At 37.4% G+C, this 15,271-nt stretch overlaps 1 protein-coding gene across 5 annotated transcripts in view; it reads left to right on the top strand.

Annotated features, from left to right (window-relative positions):
- LOC128864965 (uncharacterized) overlaps positions 1-15,271 on the top strand; it is a 331,205-nt gene that overhangs the window by 171,259 nt on the left and 144,675 nt on the right. For all 5 annotated transcript variants that reach the window (XR_008454730.1, XR_008454729.1, XM_054104783.1 and 2 more), the window contains one exon: positions 10,822-10,861. The gene's annotated coding sequence lies outside the window, so the exon portion shown is untranslated. The remainder of the gene's footprint in view (positions 1-10,821; positions 10,862-15,271) is intronic.

The raw sequence follows: 15,271 nt of genomic DNA, 5'->3' as shown, positions 1-15,271 counted from the left end.
TATCTTTCTCCTCTCTCTCTATATATATGTATATCTTTCTCCCTCTCTCTCTCTATCTCTTTTTTTGACTTGTTCTGTCTCTATCTCCGTCCCAATCTACTAAACTCAGCAATTTCCAGGCAGAAGTATTAGATATTTGAAGAGTTTGTAGAGAACTTAGAAGTAATTTCTAAGTGCTAAGAACGAATTAGTACATTTCAAATAGCTGCGCAATACAATTTTCATTAGCATCACTGGTGGTTGGTTTACTCCAAATTAGTCAAAACTAGTGATTGAGTTGGCGCGCGGCAGCTGAACCTCTCAGGCTTATAATTCACACTTTTGGGCTGTGGCCACTGGAACTTGTACGGTAGCTAGACCAAGAAAAATTTATAGCCAGAGCCTTTTTGAAGAGTTTGTAGTCAAACAACTGTGCTAATCCTTCGAAATAATCAGTCTAATCATGAAACGTAAAAATCGATAACTTGGTTAGTCGAACAGAAAAAAAAATTGTCCAGAGTTAATCACTACAGAGTCGCACTACTCACGCTCAAAATTTGTATTCCGTACTTAACGAGATGCCATCCGTAGTTGTCCCCTGAAGTAAAATAAGAAAGCGGCTATTTACTTGTTTCCAAGAGTTTTACTCTCGCGCCCATTAGACCTAAGACACTTGGTTATTTCTCAGACTAGACCTGCAACTACTCCTTAATTACCAAAACCATATTTTCCGGTAATTTCAAATGGTTTAAGATATGCACTAACCCGCGAAAGCGAAAAGTAGCAAAAGATGCAGAAGAGAGTCCAACAAAAATTCGCCCATTCGCACCGGCTGTGCTTACCGGGTTCACATGTACTTATATATTTGTATGTATGTATATATGTATTTACATAGTTTACAGAACGGCTCGCTTATCGTGCTATAGGCTATTGTAATGAAGATTTTCAAATTACGCACAAATACTTTTATCCGCAAATTAGTATTCGCCACGCATCGAGCCAATGAGGTAAATTTGCTGCTTTTTGCTTTTTGAAAAAGAAAAAAATTACATGCAATCAAATTGTGTTAATTACACATACACAAAAGAGCAAATTTTTCAAAAACAATAATTGCAATTGGACACAAGCATGCAGGCATGCATGTCGACATACATATCGACGCACATACACCCATCAGCAAAATTAAAGATACTTGGCATTTTGACTAGTTTTGACTACTTTTCTTTTATTTTTCTAATTTATATTTATTTTTTACAATAATAATAATTCTACAATAAAAATTTGACCAGTTTTCACCAAAATCTCAAACTTTTTAAACAGAATTTAAAAAATAAAAATTTGGGTATGAAGTTTTATGACCCATTGAAATTCAATGTAATAAAGCACAAATTTGAAGTCGCTCGAAATTAGTATTAATTTTTGATAATTTTTTTCCCCTATATACAAAAATGTCGTCCGTTCGTTCCTAAGTTCCTTACCAAATTGCAAAGCGAGAATTATGGATTTTTTGGGAGAAATTAAGGGGGACCCATAAAACATAGTGAAAATGATATTTGTTAATACCATTGAAACACAAATACTGGCGTTTTCCTCCCATTTGATGGAAGATGCAGACAAGTGAGGACGGAATATTTTAATTGTTCTCGTCCGGCTTTTACTTCACTATCGCGGCATGATTTTAGCTCAGATATACCGTTATTGTGCTTGAAAAGTCATCTTTACTCTTTCGATTTACCAAAAACTTACTCTAAACTGCCTCTTCGCTAATAAAATGCAGGTCAAAGGCACATAAGTGAACCACTTATGAAGAATTATAGCAATGCACTTGCGCCTAACCGCTGCTAATTCCGCTGCTAACTCATACGATTTCTTCTTCCTGTAATAAATTAATGGTTCATACTACACAAAAATACCTATAAAGGAAAATTAAAAATTTTATGAAAAAGTTGTCAAAACTACCTTTGATCTTTCAACCTTTTTCGGGGTATGCAGCCTTTAGCATCGTCGACGAAAAAATTTGTCAAAAATCAACGGCATTTTATAGTCACTTAAAACATTAACTTTGTTATACTAAAATTCAATGGACTATAAAACTGCATACTCATGCATGGTTAAGGGGGGAGCCTGCTTTAGAGGCCTCAAAAAATCGATTTTTTCGTGGATTTTTTTGGGAAGGAAAGAAATATTCGATTGAAACGAAACTTTCAGGTTTTATTGTTATGTATTCAGGTTTTATTGTTATATATCAACAGTCTTCTTAAATTTTTTCATTAAAATATATGTCATGTTATGCCTGGTACAAGCATTTTGCCGAGGGGCCTCGAGTGTGCATGTGGCGTGCGGCGGGAAAGATGCAGGTCGCAATTTTCATCTGAAACCAAAAACCCAAAATGTTCTTTATTTTGGTTTAGTATAGTTTAGTTAAACCAAGAAAATTAAACAAAAAGTGAGAAATTCAACAATTTTTCGGTAACTAAAAAAAAAATTAATTTTTTGGAAAAACAAATTCACTTCAGATTGTTTAAAAAGTGGGTTAATCATAACTTTCTTAAGGTTTTTTAAGTTCAACTAGAAGAGAAGTTAATTCCGAGTACAATCAATGTTATCTCGTTTCGATAGGACGTTTAACTTTTTCCTTATCTTTCCCGCCAATTAGGAAAAATCGTAAAAATAAAAAACCGAGAAATCGCACTTCGAGCGATCCGGCCGCTCGTATACCTGCTCGACGCTTGCTCACAATTTCTTCTGTAACTCCGAAAATATTTTGAATTTGCTTCTGAAATTTTGAGGACACATTTTTGGATAGTTTGGGAAGACATTTATGCAAAACAAAAAAAATCGATTTTTTTAAGCCTCTAAAGCAGACTCCCCCCTTAAAGGCCTGAAAAAATGATGATTTTCAATAATTTTTTTTTTTGCTTTTCAATTGCTTTATTTTACAAAAATAAAAACATAACATTAATACATCATGTTTCTACTTAACTTTAGCAAAATTTAAAAAAAAATTAATAATTGTAAGAATTGGCGCTGTTTGTGTGGAGCCCGTTTCTCCAGAAGTCCCTTGTGGTGGTCATCACAACTCCTTGGAGATTCATCTAAAATCAATCGGACAAGAAAAATTACATTTATTAATAGATAATTTTGTGCTGATCCAAGCTTTTTTTTCAAAATTAATAATATGGCGGCCTCAGGAAATATTTTTCAGATTTTCGAATAAAAAAACGACATTTAATTGCTTACAAAAAATCGAGTTTTCTGATCAGACACGAGTTTTTATGTTTTTCAAAAGCAGTACAAATTTGATTGAAATCTACCAAGCGGTTTTTAAATTACTGCGACCAACAGTTCAAAAAAAATAGGTTTGAGAAAAACGCACTTAACCCTTTATAAGGCAGAAGGATTCAGAGTAATAAAATAACTTGCGCTTACATTTTTGGCATGTTTTTATTTATATAACAAAAATAAACTTAAAAGAGAAACACTAAATATTTCGGAAGTTTTGGAAAAATAGGTGGTAAAAATATTCCCACTGCCCGTCAACAGAGCCACATGCAAGCTGAATTTGAGACATTATTTTCTATGAAATTGTGCAAAACAAGGCGTGATGCAAAGAGGGACATTACACTTGCTGCATTTTATTTTGCTACGCTTATCTTTGACCTTTGTGCTGCACAATTTACAGCGTCGGTAAGTCTCCAACTCTGCTGGCATATGGTCACCTACGTTTAAAAACCGCAGTTCTTCAGTTACAGCATTTACAGTTTTTTGGTACAGTTCTTCACGTACAGCATTTACAGTTTACCTCTGGACATGCTATGCGTGATTTCTTGCAGATATAGGTAGGCAAGCTTGATCTTCTTTTTCTGCTGCTATAGCCACTAATCAATCCTCTGGCAACAGCCACCCGAAATTCTAAGTTGGTAAGCTGTTCTACTCTCGACGTTAGGGAATATAAAATGAAAGAGTTTATCAAACTTGCGTCCACCAAGAAGTAGAATATCCGCAACCACCAGCGTTTACTTCTCCTTCCGACAGCATACGTCCCTTTCACTTGGTCAAAACGGTCGACACCTCCCATTCTTTTTGTGTATTCTTTCACAACCATAGGACAACTTACAGCTTCCCTGGTGCCATTTTTTTGCGTTCTTTGTAGAGTTGTTACTTCCACTTTAGGATGAAATGCAGTTGTCAACAATAAAACCTTTTTAGTATCTTGCCACACAGTAAATGCTACATCTTGTTTAGTTCTCCACTTGAATTCACCTTTTTTCAACTTTAGGCTTTGGTTTCTGCCGTTTCTTTTTGTGTTATTTTTTATTATGTTAGGTACAATTGCTCTATTTCTTCTTACTGTTCCAGTGGTATAAATATTTTTTTCATACAAGTACTGCATGAGAGAAAAATCGCAAAACAGGTTATCGAATGTAACATGAGACTTGAAATCTTCTTGTGCTAATTTACTTGACAATTTCTTTACGACATTAGCCCCTAGACCTTCTTCTGTTCCTTGTCCTGTTTTACCTGTATAAATTTCAAAGTTATACAAGTACTCTGTGCTACTATCACAACAGCACCACACTTTATAGCCCCTTTTTATGGGCTTTAGCGGCATGTACTGCTTCAAACTGGACCTTCCTTTGAATAGTATCATACTCTCATCGATATTTTGGGAAGAGGAATTGAAGGTATTGTTTTGAAATGATTGACTAAGTAAAGATATAAGAGAACGAATTTTAAACAATTTATCAAAACTTACATCTTCTCTACTTGGTTGTTGACTATTATCGTTCAAATGCAAAGTCTCTAAAATTTTCTTGAAGCGTTTTACTGGCATAACTTCAGCTATTTCATTCACACGAAATCCAGGATCCGAAGACCAATATAAATCGATATGTGGAAGAATATGATAACCCATTATAATGAGAATGCCTAAAAAAGCACTAATTTCCTGTGTGTCAACAGGCTGTCAATTTTTTATATAATATTTTGCTGCTCCGCATACAAGTTTGTCTGAGTAACAATCAAATCGAAGACTTCAGCCCTAAAAAACTTTTTGAAATGCGTTACTGGACGTGCTCTCCTATTCAATAAATACCGAGGTTTTATTGTCACCTTTTCAAATTCATCGGGATCTGGCCTGGATGTCCAGAAAACCTTCCCCCATGACTCAACTTCACGTTCAGATTCATCAGTCAATTCTTGTTTTAAGGGTGATGATGACTGTACTATCAAAGGCTCTTCTGGCTGCGAATTATCTAATTGTGAACATAGTGCTATTGTAGATGTACCTGACTCGGAACAACTGTTATGTGTAGAATTCAAATGAGTGGGAGAATTTTGTAAAAGGTCACTTGAATCATCAGGTGCTTGAAGTAACCGTTGTATTATATTCACGTTGAACTCTTCTTGCCTCATCAGACTCAAATCCGTCTTCTGAGCCATCATCGGGCACGTCCAACATCTGCTCAATATCATTTTCATTCAAATAGCGCGGCATTTTTCATGAAAATCTGAGAAAAGAAGAAACTAGTTCATCAAATGTACATAACAAGCCACGGGCAGCGGGAATATTTTTCCCACCGAGTAAAAAGTCTTCTCACATCTAAATACGATAGTAACTTGTAAGGTATAGCAAACAACTTGTAGAATAAACATAAATACATAATAAAAAAACAGTTTCTTACCTCCTTTCAAATAAAAAATATGAAGATTCACGGAGTAACAAATTTTCTTTCAAAATTACCGCAATTTTTGATAGCTAGTGGCGCCAAGAAAAAATATGTCACAAAAACGTCATTTCTTTTTTTATAATAATAAACCAGACCTTCCTAGTTGCCTGTACAACAAATTAGGACTCCTTTGATAACTTACATAAAAAGATAAACCAAGTTTTTGTTGGTGGTAAATATATCGCCTCTGCCTTAAAAAGGGTTAAAGTTTTGCTCTCGAGCTCCGGAGCGCCCCAACGCTTTTTGATAATTCTTGAATAACTCGAAAAGTATTCATCGGATTCACTTTAAATTTTCGCAGAATATTTCTGAGATATTATGCTTTAAGAAAATGCAAAAAAATTTCATTTTTTTTTAATTCTGACAACCCCTAACCTCTTCAAAAACGGTAATTTTCATAATAAGTTTCAATAATTTGAACGCATTGATCTATCGTTTAAAATTGTGTATCTGTGTACTTGGAAATGTCAAAGATAACACGAAAAAAGGGTACCACCTAGGCATTCTTCACTGCAGACATCTGGGCCACAGTTTTGAAAGCTCCTTTATAAGAGGTTCATGATGCACCGTGGCTCCATTAGTCCGCTCATATAATAGTCATATGAGGCATATGAATTCCATAGTTGGACTGCGACTACGAACCAAATGGGCGCAACACTGAGCTCAATACATATAAAGGGTCCGCCATATAACTTTACGGAATTAAAAATGCTATAAAAAAGAAACTACTCAATATTTTTTGTTTTCTGTTTTTTTTTTATTTTGAAGTACAATCCTTCCGGTTAATGATGGAACACAACTTCATTCATATGGCTGCCTCGGCTAGCCATGCACCATCCCATACGATCGGTCCAATTTTTCAACACATTTTCGATTATATTGTTGAGAACGACGGTGAACTGATGTTCCTGGTGATTCACGAACACTCTCGGCCACAGCATCAATATTTTCGGGTGTACGCACGGTTTTTGGTCGGTCACGCGTTGGTTTGTCAATATGCAACCCAGTTTCTCTTACTTTTTTCGCAAAGTAACGCACATACGCTTTATTTGGTGCTTTTCTTCTTCCCATTGCCGTACGTAATTTTCGTACACATTTTGCAACATTACCATGATTTTCAAAGTAATGTAGCAATATTTCCCAGCGTTCTTTGAGCGTATTCGTTCAGCGGAAGAATAAAACTAATTTTCTATCAAATCAGATGACAGCTAAGTGTTACCATTCTTCAAATAATACCTAGTTCAAATCCCTAACGATAGATAGGGCCCCCCATACACTAAAAGGTAATCAACAGGCACTTCTTTCTTTCATTTCATCTTTTTTTCTCGATGATACTTCTCCACTCCTTCCATGCGCTCTCCCTTCACCTTCCTTCTTTCGCCCTCTTCCCCTTTACCGCTCTGTTCTCTCTCCCTTCTCTCTACATAAGACACCCCATAATAAATTTTAACCTCCAAATCAGAGATAAAAATCCCCTAAATGTTTTAAGAATGGCAGCCGGGATAACTTGGGCTTGAAAGTTTACTATACTCATCGTATTACCCGCATTCAGTAACCAATTGACAATAGGTTGCTCCTGGTAATCACAGCATTATTTTAAGGAATTGTTGTGATTAAATAATTGAACCTTTTCTTTCGCTTACAAAGCCATTGCCAAGTGCCATCAATGTGAATACGCTTCGAATTCAAAATTTATGCTACACATCAATCTCAGAATAGAGTAGACAATACAATGCAATACATCAATCTATCATTCTACCAATATACGTATTTAAAGAGAAAGGATGGGAACTAATCAATTTTTGGATGAAAGATTACAACACACAAAAATTGATCGCTTACATATGAGACCTACTCATGTACACACGCACACATTCCTACTTTGAAATAATTTTCTTTCTGTTGCTAATATTTTTTTTGTGGGTTTTCAATATTAATGTCTTCTCAAATTTAAGCAAGCCTAATACATGCAATAGTACTCATTTTTCCAACGCAAATAGATACCTTCACTCACGGCATGCCCACGTGTATGTGTGTATGTAAGTAAGTATGCGCACTTCAACAGAAGCCAAGTGCCAGCATGTGTCTATTTCAGTCACCAGCTGAGATTCAAAATCCAATTATTCATCCATGATTACATGGAAATGTCCTTATCGGCGACATACAGCACACATGTCCTTTTCGTCCAGCAACTTGCTGGTCGTCCTCGACCGTTGGACCAATAAAACCAAATACTCGCCTGGCAACGTTTAAGGTACAACACTGGTATGGGTGTGTCTATATGTGTATTGTGTATGTGAAGCAGGATATGTGCAGGTACGTATGTGTGTGTGCATATGTTTATCATGAGCACACCGTTAATGGTTCTTTTTGGCGCACACCTGCTGCTGCTGGCTATTGCACTGGACACTGAAATGAGCATTTCTAGACAAAGGGGGGCAATTTTTGTGAACAGAAATTTTGAATTGGGTATTTAATATTTCATGATTTTTTTTAAGGGTACATCAGCTCCGATTGCAAAATATTGCCACGTTTAGCACAACACTAGGGGGATCAACCAGTTTTTGGTCGAACAAATATTTTTCTTACAACACCAAGCGGCTTAAATTGAGTTCTTACTCAGTGAACTCTGATCATTTGGGTAAACCCACTTTTTTGTTTAACTGAATGCTGTAACTTTTTAGTGGAATATTTTCATTTTTATCTTATTTTGGTTACTCACTTACTTAGGTGGCACTACAACCGTATGTCGGCTTTGGCCGAATCTAAAACATTGCGACCTCTACCTCGGTTCGCTGCTTGTTGGCTCCAGTTGGTTACAGCCAGGTTATGCCTCACTTGATCGCCCCAATGTAAGATTAGGTCTTCCTCCTACTCGTCGTCCACTAGTGGGTTTCCTCTCGAAGGACTGCCGTGCCAGAACACTTTCGTTCAACCTCGAGACATGGCCAAGCAAGCGCAGCCGCTGTATTTTAACACGCTTCACTATGTCAACATCTGTTCCATCGGATACGGAAGTCATGCTCGCCCACGCGAAGCGGACCAAAGATTTTTAGGAGAATTTTTCTCTCGAATGCTCCCAGTGCTCCCTCTAAGTTGTCGTCATCGTCCACGCTTCTGCGCCATATAAATGGTGGTTAAATTTCACGGGCCGATGTTGAATGTGAACCACACCTAAGCGTCAACGACACCTTTGGACTTCTTTCTTTAGAGTTGTTTGAAAGAAAAGGTGTACGTCGATAAGCCAGTAACAATTCAAAAGCTAAAGGATGAGATAATTCGGCACATTAACGGCATAGAACCTCAATTATGCCATCGGATGGAGAGGTGCTGCCGAGGCCGCGGCGACCATTTGGCCAATATTTTATAGCCTACGTAATTGAGTCATACCAATATTATCATAACAAAGAGAAATGACAATAATTTCTTAAAAAAATTGTATTTTATTTAAAATCAATACCGGCCCTTGAAACTTAACCACCCTTTACAAGAACGGGGATGATTAGGCTTTTGTACAGCGTGGGTTTCGTATTTCGAGAGAGGGTTCTATTTCTCAATTATCTACTGAATCCAAAATAACACTTATTGGTAAGAGTTATCCTTCTAATCTCTAGGTTGTGGTCGTTCTAGCTGGAGCTCTGGTTCTCAGATAAACAAAACCCTTCAGCACTTCAAATTCGTGTTGTCCGAGACGCAAGGACTCTTCGTATCAATTCAGTTCATAAGTTCGTGCTTATTTTACCCATAATTTCACTTTTGTACGATTTTTGCATACAAAAAATTATTAAACACTGTTCACGGAGAGGATATCGTGAGTGTAAGGACTGCGCAAAAGTGGTTTTCAAAATTCCGAAGTGGTAACTGCGACGTGGGGGATGCCCCGCGCGCTGCTCATCCTGAAGTCTTTAACTCCGACGCTTTGCTCGAACTCGTGGAAGCTGAGCCAAATTTGACAGTCGATTTGATAGCTCAGAGGTAAAATTTATCGCATGGGACAGTTCAGAGTTCACAGGCACCTGGGTTAGTTGGGAAAGTTTTCAAGGCTGGGAAAGTGGGTTCCGCATAGACTTTCCGTCGCCAACCTTCAGCAGAGAGTGAATGTGTGTTTTCAGCTGCTGAAACGGCTTGAAAATTACAATTTTTTGAACCGCATCGTTACTGGTGATGAAAAATGGGTCCTTATAATCCTGTTCGCAAACGCCAATGGTTAGATAAAGATGAAACACCAGAACCGACTCCTAGAGATGACCTTCGCCCCAAGAAGATTCTCCTGTTTATTTGGTGGGACATGGCCGGTATTGTTTATTATGAACTTCTGGAACCAAACCAGACGATAACTGCTGATTATTATTCCCATCAGCTATCAAACCTGAATGAGGCACTTAACAAAAATCGACCGTCTTTAGTGAATAGACGCAAAGTTTTGTTTCACCACGACAACGCAAGACCTCATACCGCAAGGCAAACATTAGGCAAGCTGAACGAGCTCGGACGGGAGCTAATGCCGCACCCACCATACTCTCCGGATATTGCACCTTGTGATTATCAACTTTTCCGTGGACTTCAATCCCATATGAGTAACAAGAACTACTCCTCAAAAGAAGCTATAAAAACGGATTTCGAAGCGTATTTTGGCTCCAAGGACAAACATTTTTTTGAGACAAGGAATTAAAAATTTGCCTAAAAGACATTGTAAATACGAGTAATGAAGGAAAATATATTATTGATTAATAAACACTTTAAACATCCTTTTTATTAATTTTAAAACCTCCTTTAAAAAACGCATGAACTTATGGACTGACTTGATATTTGTGTAATCTTAAGGCTAATGTCTATTGAAAAGCTTTTCATAACATAAATTGCATAAACATACAAAAGGGGCGTGTCTATAAGCCTGAACTTGTTCAAAAATCATAAAATTAATTTTCAAACTGCAACAACTCAGAAATTCCTCTTCCGATTTGAGTACAGTTTTCTTTCAATAAAACTTTAAAATATTTACCATCTTTATGCATTAAGTAAATTTAACAATTATTGGTTATTTTTAAAATTTTGAAAAAAAATGTATGAATTTTTTAAATTTTTTGAAACGGTTTTATTCTTTTATTTTCAGAATTTTGGTAAACTTGCTCCACAAACGTAGCACCAGGAAGGTAAATAATAACTTATTTGTTTGAGTTTATATGAAATAATATGCCTTTAAATGTTAGATATATATCTTGGTACCTTTACCCCTCCCTTTTAGTATTAGTCCCCCGGTTGACTTTCCGCTTTTATTTTGCTAATTTTTTTGTGCTATAATTTAAATAAGATAATGAGATTCCGTGGTTTTACTATGGTTTTAATTAGACTGATTTATGTCATTCATATCTCAAGTTTACCTTCATTTATCCTCAAGCTCCTACCTGCCCATACAGATTTACGGGAAGATTCTTATGTAACCTTTGTTGTACTTTTAGTCAAACTTTATATTAATAGGACTAAAAAATGAGAGACAGATTTGAGTTTTTCATCAAGTATTATCATATTATCGAAATAAAATGTTATAAGCTGCTAATTTATACAGCCAAAATATCGCCGTCATAAAGAGCCAAATAGGTACAAGAAAATTTGTGGAAAAATGGCCTAGAAAACCTGACAAATTACTTTTATTTTCGTTACTTCCTTTTATTTATACACTACATAACAAAATCACTTCAAATTGATGAAGGAAAATATTTGTGTAATTAAAGGTGTTTTGTTGAATTGTCCTCTGGTTTCTCGAGTTCTGAAATAATCAGGCCAAATAATTTGAAGATGGTAAAAAATCGAGCCATTGGCACTGATGAACAGAGAAGAGGGATGCATGATAGCCCAGAAATAAACCACTCAATAGTGAATGCCGAAAAATAAAATAATAAATAAAATATTGCCCAAAAATATACCCAACCTAACTGAATCCAGCAGAATCCACGCAAGTTTGGTGTTACCTGAATATGAGCCCGGCAAACACTGCAGGGAGCTGGATGGACTGATGACGGGCCACTTTCTATGGACGAAACACATGGAAAAGGTAGACTTGTGAAGGGGAGGATGAAACGGCTGGCCATTTCCTGTGCGTCTGCCCGGCCTTCGTTCGAATCAGGCTTGAGATTTTGGGTACTGATGTGTTAAGAAGCGACCACCACATCGTTGATCCTATGCAATATGCCATACATTTGAGACTGAACTGCATTATCCAACGGCTTCTTAGACCAGATTATATCATCCCTCGAAATATAACCTTATTTCGGTCTCGAATTTTGCATAATTGAGTTCAAAAGCTGATTCTCCACTGCTGGATTCAACGGCTATTCGATTTCGACTTCAACCCCATTCAAATCAGCAATACCCGCTCAGTATTTACTTGTCAGATAAGTTTTTTTTTCTAAGTGGAATAAATGCATGATACCGGTCAAGTGGCTACCGCCAAAGTCGCTACACATTTGCGTCCGTTTCATTGCATTTTCCATGACTTGCTGCAAGATATCCGGTGATATCTACCCGCTTTCCTTTCGAATGTTCTCCTTAAGTACAGCGATGATCTGAGACTTGTTGGCATAAGCCCGCGACGTCAAGTAGCTGTTAAGAAAGATGTCTGGAATGGTTAAATTGAGCGATCTTGCTGGATATGTCAAATTGCCCAAATAGAAGATTAAGCAAGCAGAAAACGCTGCCTTCACAATATCCATTGCGACCCGTGCTTTGTGTGTGGTTGTGCCGTCTTGTTAAAAATACATGTCCCGCTCATCAAATTGCGACAGCAAGAAATCGCTTATCATGACTCTGTAGCTTTCGCTAGTAACAGTGATCGTATTGCCGATGACTTCCGCAACAAAAGACGGCGCAACCACTTTTCCCGCATGAACGCTGCACCAAACAGTGGCCTTGGGCGAATGTAATGCATGGATTTTGAGTGCCCCAAAAATGAAGATTTTGCTTATGTCATTACCGCTTAAGTGGAAATGAACCTTCGATACAAAATCGTAACCCTTGGGATTGAGATGGCTTGACAGTAATTCACAAGCGACTGACGGACAGCAGGCATTAACAGATGCACTGTTTGCACTTTGAGTGAAGATAATTTTAAGTCTTTTACTAAAGTTCTCCGTAGGGTCCGTCTGGTGATATCCAATTGTGTGCCCTATATTGTACTATAGCTGTCTAGCGCAGAAGTGTCAAATATCTTCTGATACGGTGATTAATTTTGAGACTAAAAGTCCATTTTTAACCACACTCTCGAGCGCCTCGTGGAGTAAATATATATAAATAAAAATATATATATAAATATTAGGCCGGGTCGATTTGTGGGGAGGCAAAAAAATCGCCCATTGCTCTGTGAAAATCATATTCTAGGTATCAAAATAAGAAACTTTGCCGAAGAAACCATACCTCTAAAACGAATTCTGATGTCCGCCAGTTTGGGTCGAACTTTTTAGTTTCTTTTCTCATGTAAAGGCCAAAAATGGTGATATTTTGAAATGATTGTATGGGAAACCCCCCAGGGGAGTTCCAGGGGGTGTGCCACTGGCATGGGTGGATCGGCCGTCCAAAGTTAGCGGGGGTCGGTCATACATTTGGACTCGATTGGAGCACTCTAAATGGGTCAAAGTGGGATTTTTCGTTAGACCCAAATTGGGGGACATAAGAACTAGTTTTAGAGGTATGGTTCCTTCGGCAAAGTTCCTTATTTTGATCCCTAGAATACGATTTTCACAGAACAATGAACGATTTTTAAATCGACCTGCCCTAATAAATATATATATATTTCTGAAAGGTCAGCGCTAAGTCATTTAAGACCTTTTTTCTTCATGCAGAAAACCTTTAACAGCTTCAATCAAATATGCGTCATTCTCTTCGATTGCTTCGAGCATTTTGAAGGAAATTTCTTAGTTCTGCGATTGAAGGAGTCTTCATTCTTATTGGAAGTTGAGGCTTTCTTTCACAAGTCTCACTCGAAGTCAATTCTGCAACATCAAGAACATTTTTCTAACGCTTGCGAAAATTACAATTGCATAGGTATAGTTTCGGGTCTAGACAATGTAGTACATAGTTGCCACATGATCTCTCATGTAGGCTCTCGGAGCTTCTGATGGCTGATGGAACACAAAACTATTTTTAATCGCCAATAATAGCCCTCACTGATCGATTGCGTATCTCTATAGGGTCAATTAGAAGGGGTTGACACTGTATGTTTGGTTCCTTGAAGCAGCTCACTGTGGATGCTTTCCGTCAAATCACAGTAAACACACAGAAAAGCCCTTTTTGGATGTTAATTCAATCTCGGCGATATTTGCACCAGCTTACAATAATCTTCCTTAACTTTTGTTCTCGTATGTGATTCATTTTTCAGTGAAATACGAACTTTTTTTAAAACTCTTAGAACCCTTAAACGAACTGAGAGTAAAACCCTTCGATCTACTCTTGAATCTCACTCTCACTCTCTTCTAACCGAATGCCGTAGTTAGTGCGCCTAGTAGTGAAGAACGCAACGCTTTCGTTTGCCATTCAGCAGTAGTCCATGAAAAGCTTTGCCAATATACACAAATTGTTGCGCGCAAATGTTTATTTGGTGAAAAACAGATACAGAAAACAAATACAACCTACCAATACGAGTTGCCTCCTCGTGTGCAAAATTCTTATGAACATGTCAAACGTTGGCTACATTTTCTTGCCACTGGCAGTTGACAATGTTTTTTTTTTTTTTTTTGTGGCTTTATTCTCCCCCATGCAACATTTCAATGGTGTACCTGACTGCGACTGGTCACTCTTGCTTCAGGCTCTGGGCTCTACGCTATTTGCTGGTGAGTACGGTCATTAATTTTTCAATCGAATTTGCGTATAATAAAATTGAGGAAGTTTTACGAAATTGCATACAATATTCAATTTTCCCCCAAGCGTAACAAGCGCAGACATACGTGTGAGCATAACTTGCGAGAATTTCAGCATGTATGTATGTATGTGGGCGACTAACCTCCCCCTAGTTGTACAATACTTCCTCACAAATGCTGGAACTGGATTGTTTGCTTCTTCTGTAGCGCGATTTTTACGCATCCTTTCAGTGGTGTGTGGACTGGTACAGTATTGCGCAAAGATTTGAGGCCACTTTAGTTTCTATTGTCTTAGTGAAATTTAAAACTAGAATTTTAGTAAAATTTAGAACATAATAGCTCTTAGAATTATTACCAATTAATGTGGTAACAATTGAAAGTGTTCCTCTTCCTCTCTTGCCACCAGCTCGTACTTCAACGAATACTTTTAGAACCGGAGTGTTTGCATCCAATCAGACGACGTGATCTATGTAGTCAGCGAAGCTGCTCTTTATTCGCTGCACTATGTCTATGGCGTCGTAAAGCTCATACAACTCACTTTTCCATCTCTTAAGTTACTCAGCGTCGCAAAAGTGCAAAGTTTAAAAGATCTTCGGCAGAGTCTTTCTCTCAAAGACTCCAAGGGCTGCCTCATCGGATATTGTTAACGCTCAAGCCTCTACGCCATACGGTAGGACGAGCCTGATGACAGACTTATGAAGTATTAATTTTGTT

The sequence above is a fragment of the Anastrepha ludens genome, chromosome 5, assembly GCF_028408465.1.
Source record: "Anastrepha ludens isolate Willacy chromosome 5, idAnaLude1.1, whole genome shotgun sequence".
Taxonomy (NCBI): domain Eukaryota; kingdom Metazoa; phylum Arthropoda; class Insecta; order Diptera; family Tephritidae; genus Anastrepha; species Anastrepha ludens.
This window is presented reverse-complemented; position numbering and strand designations above follow the sequence as displayed.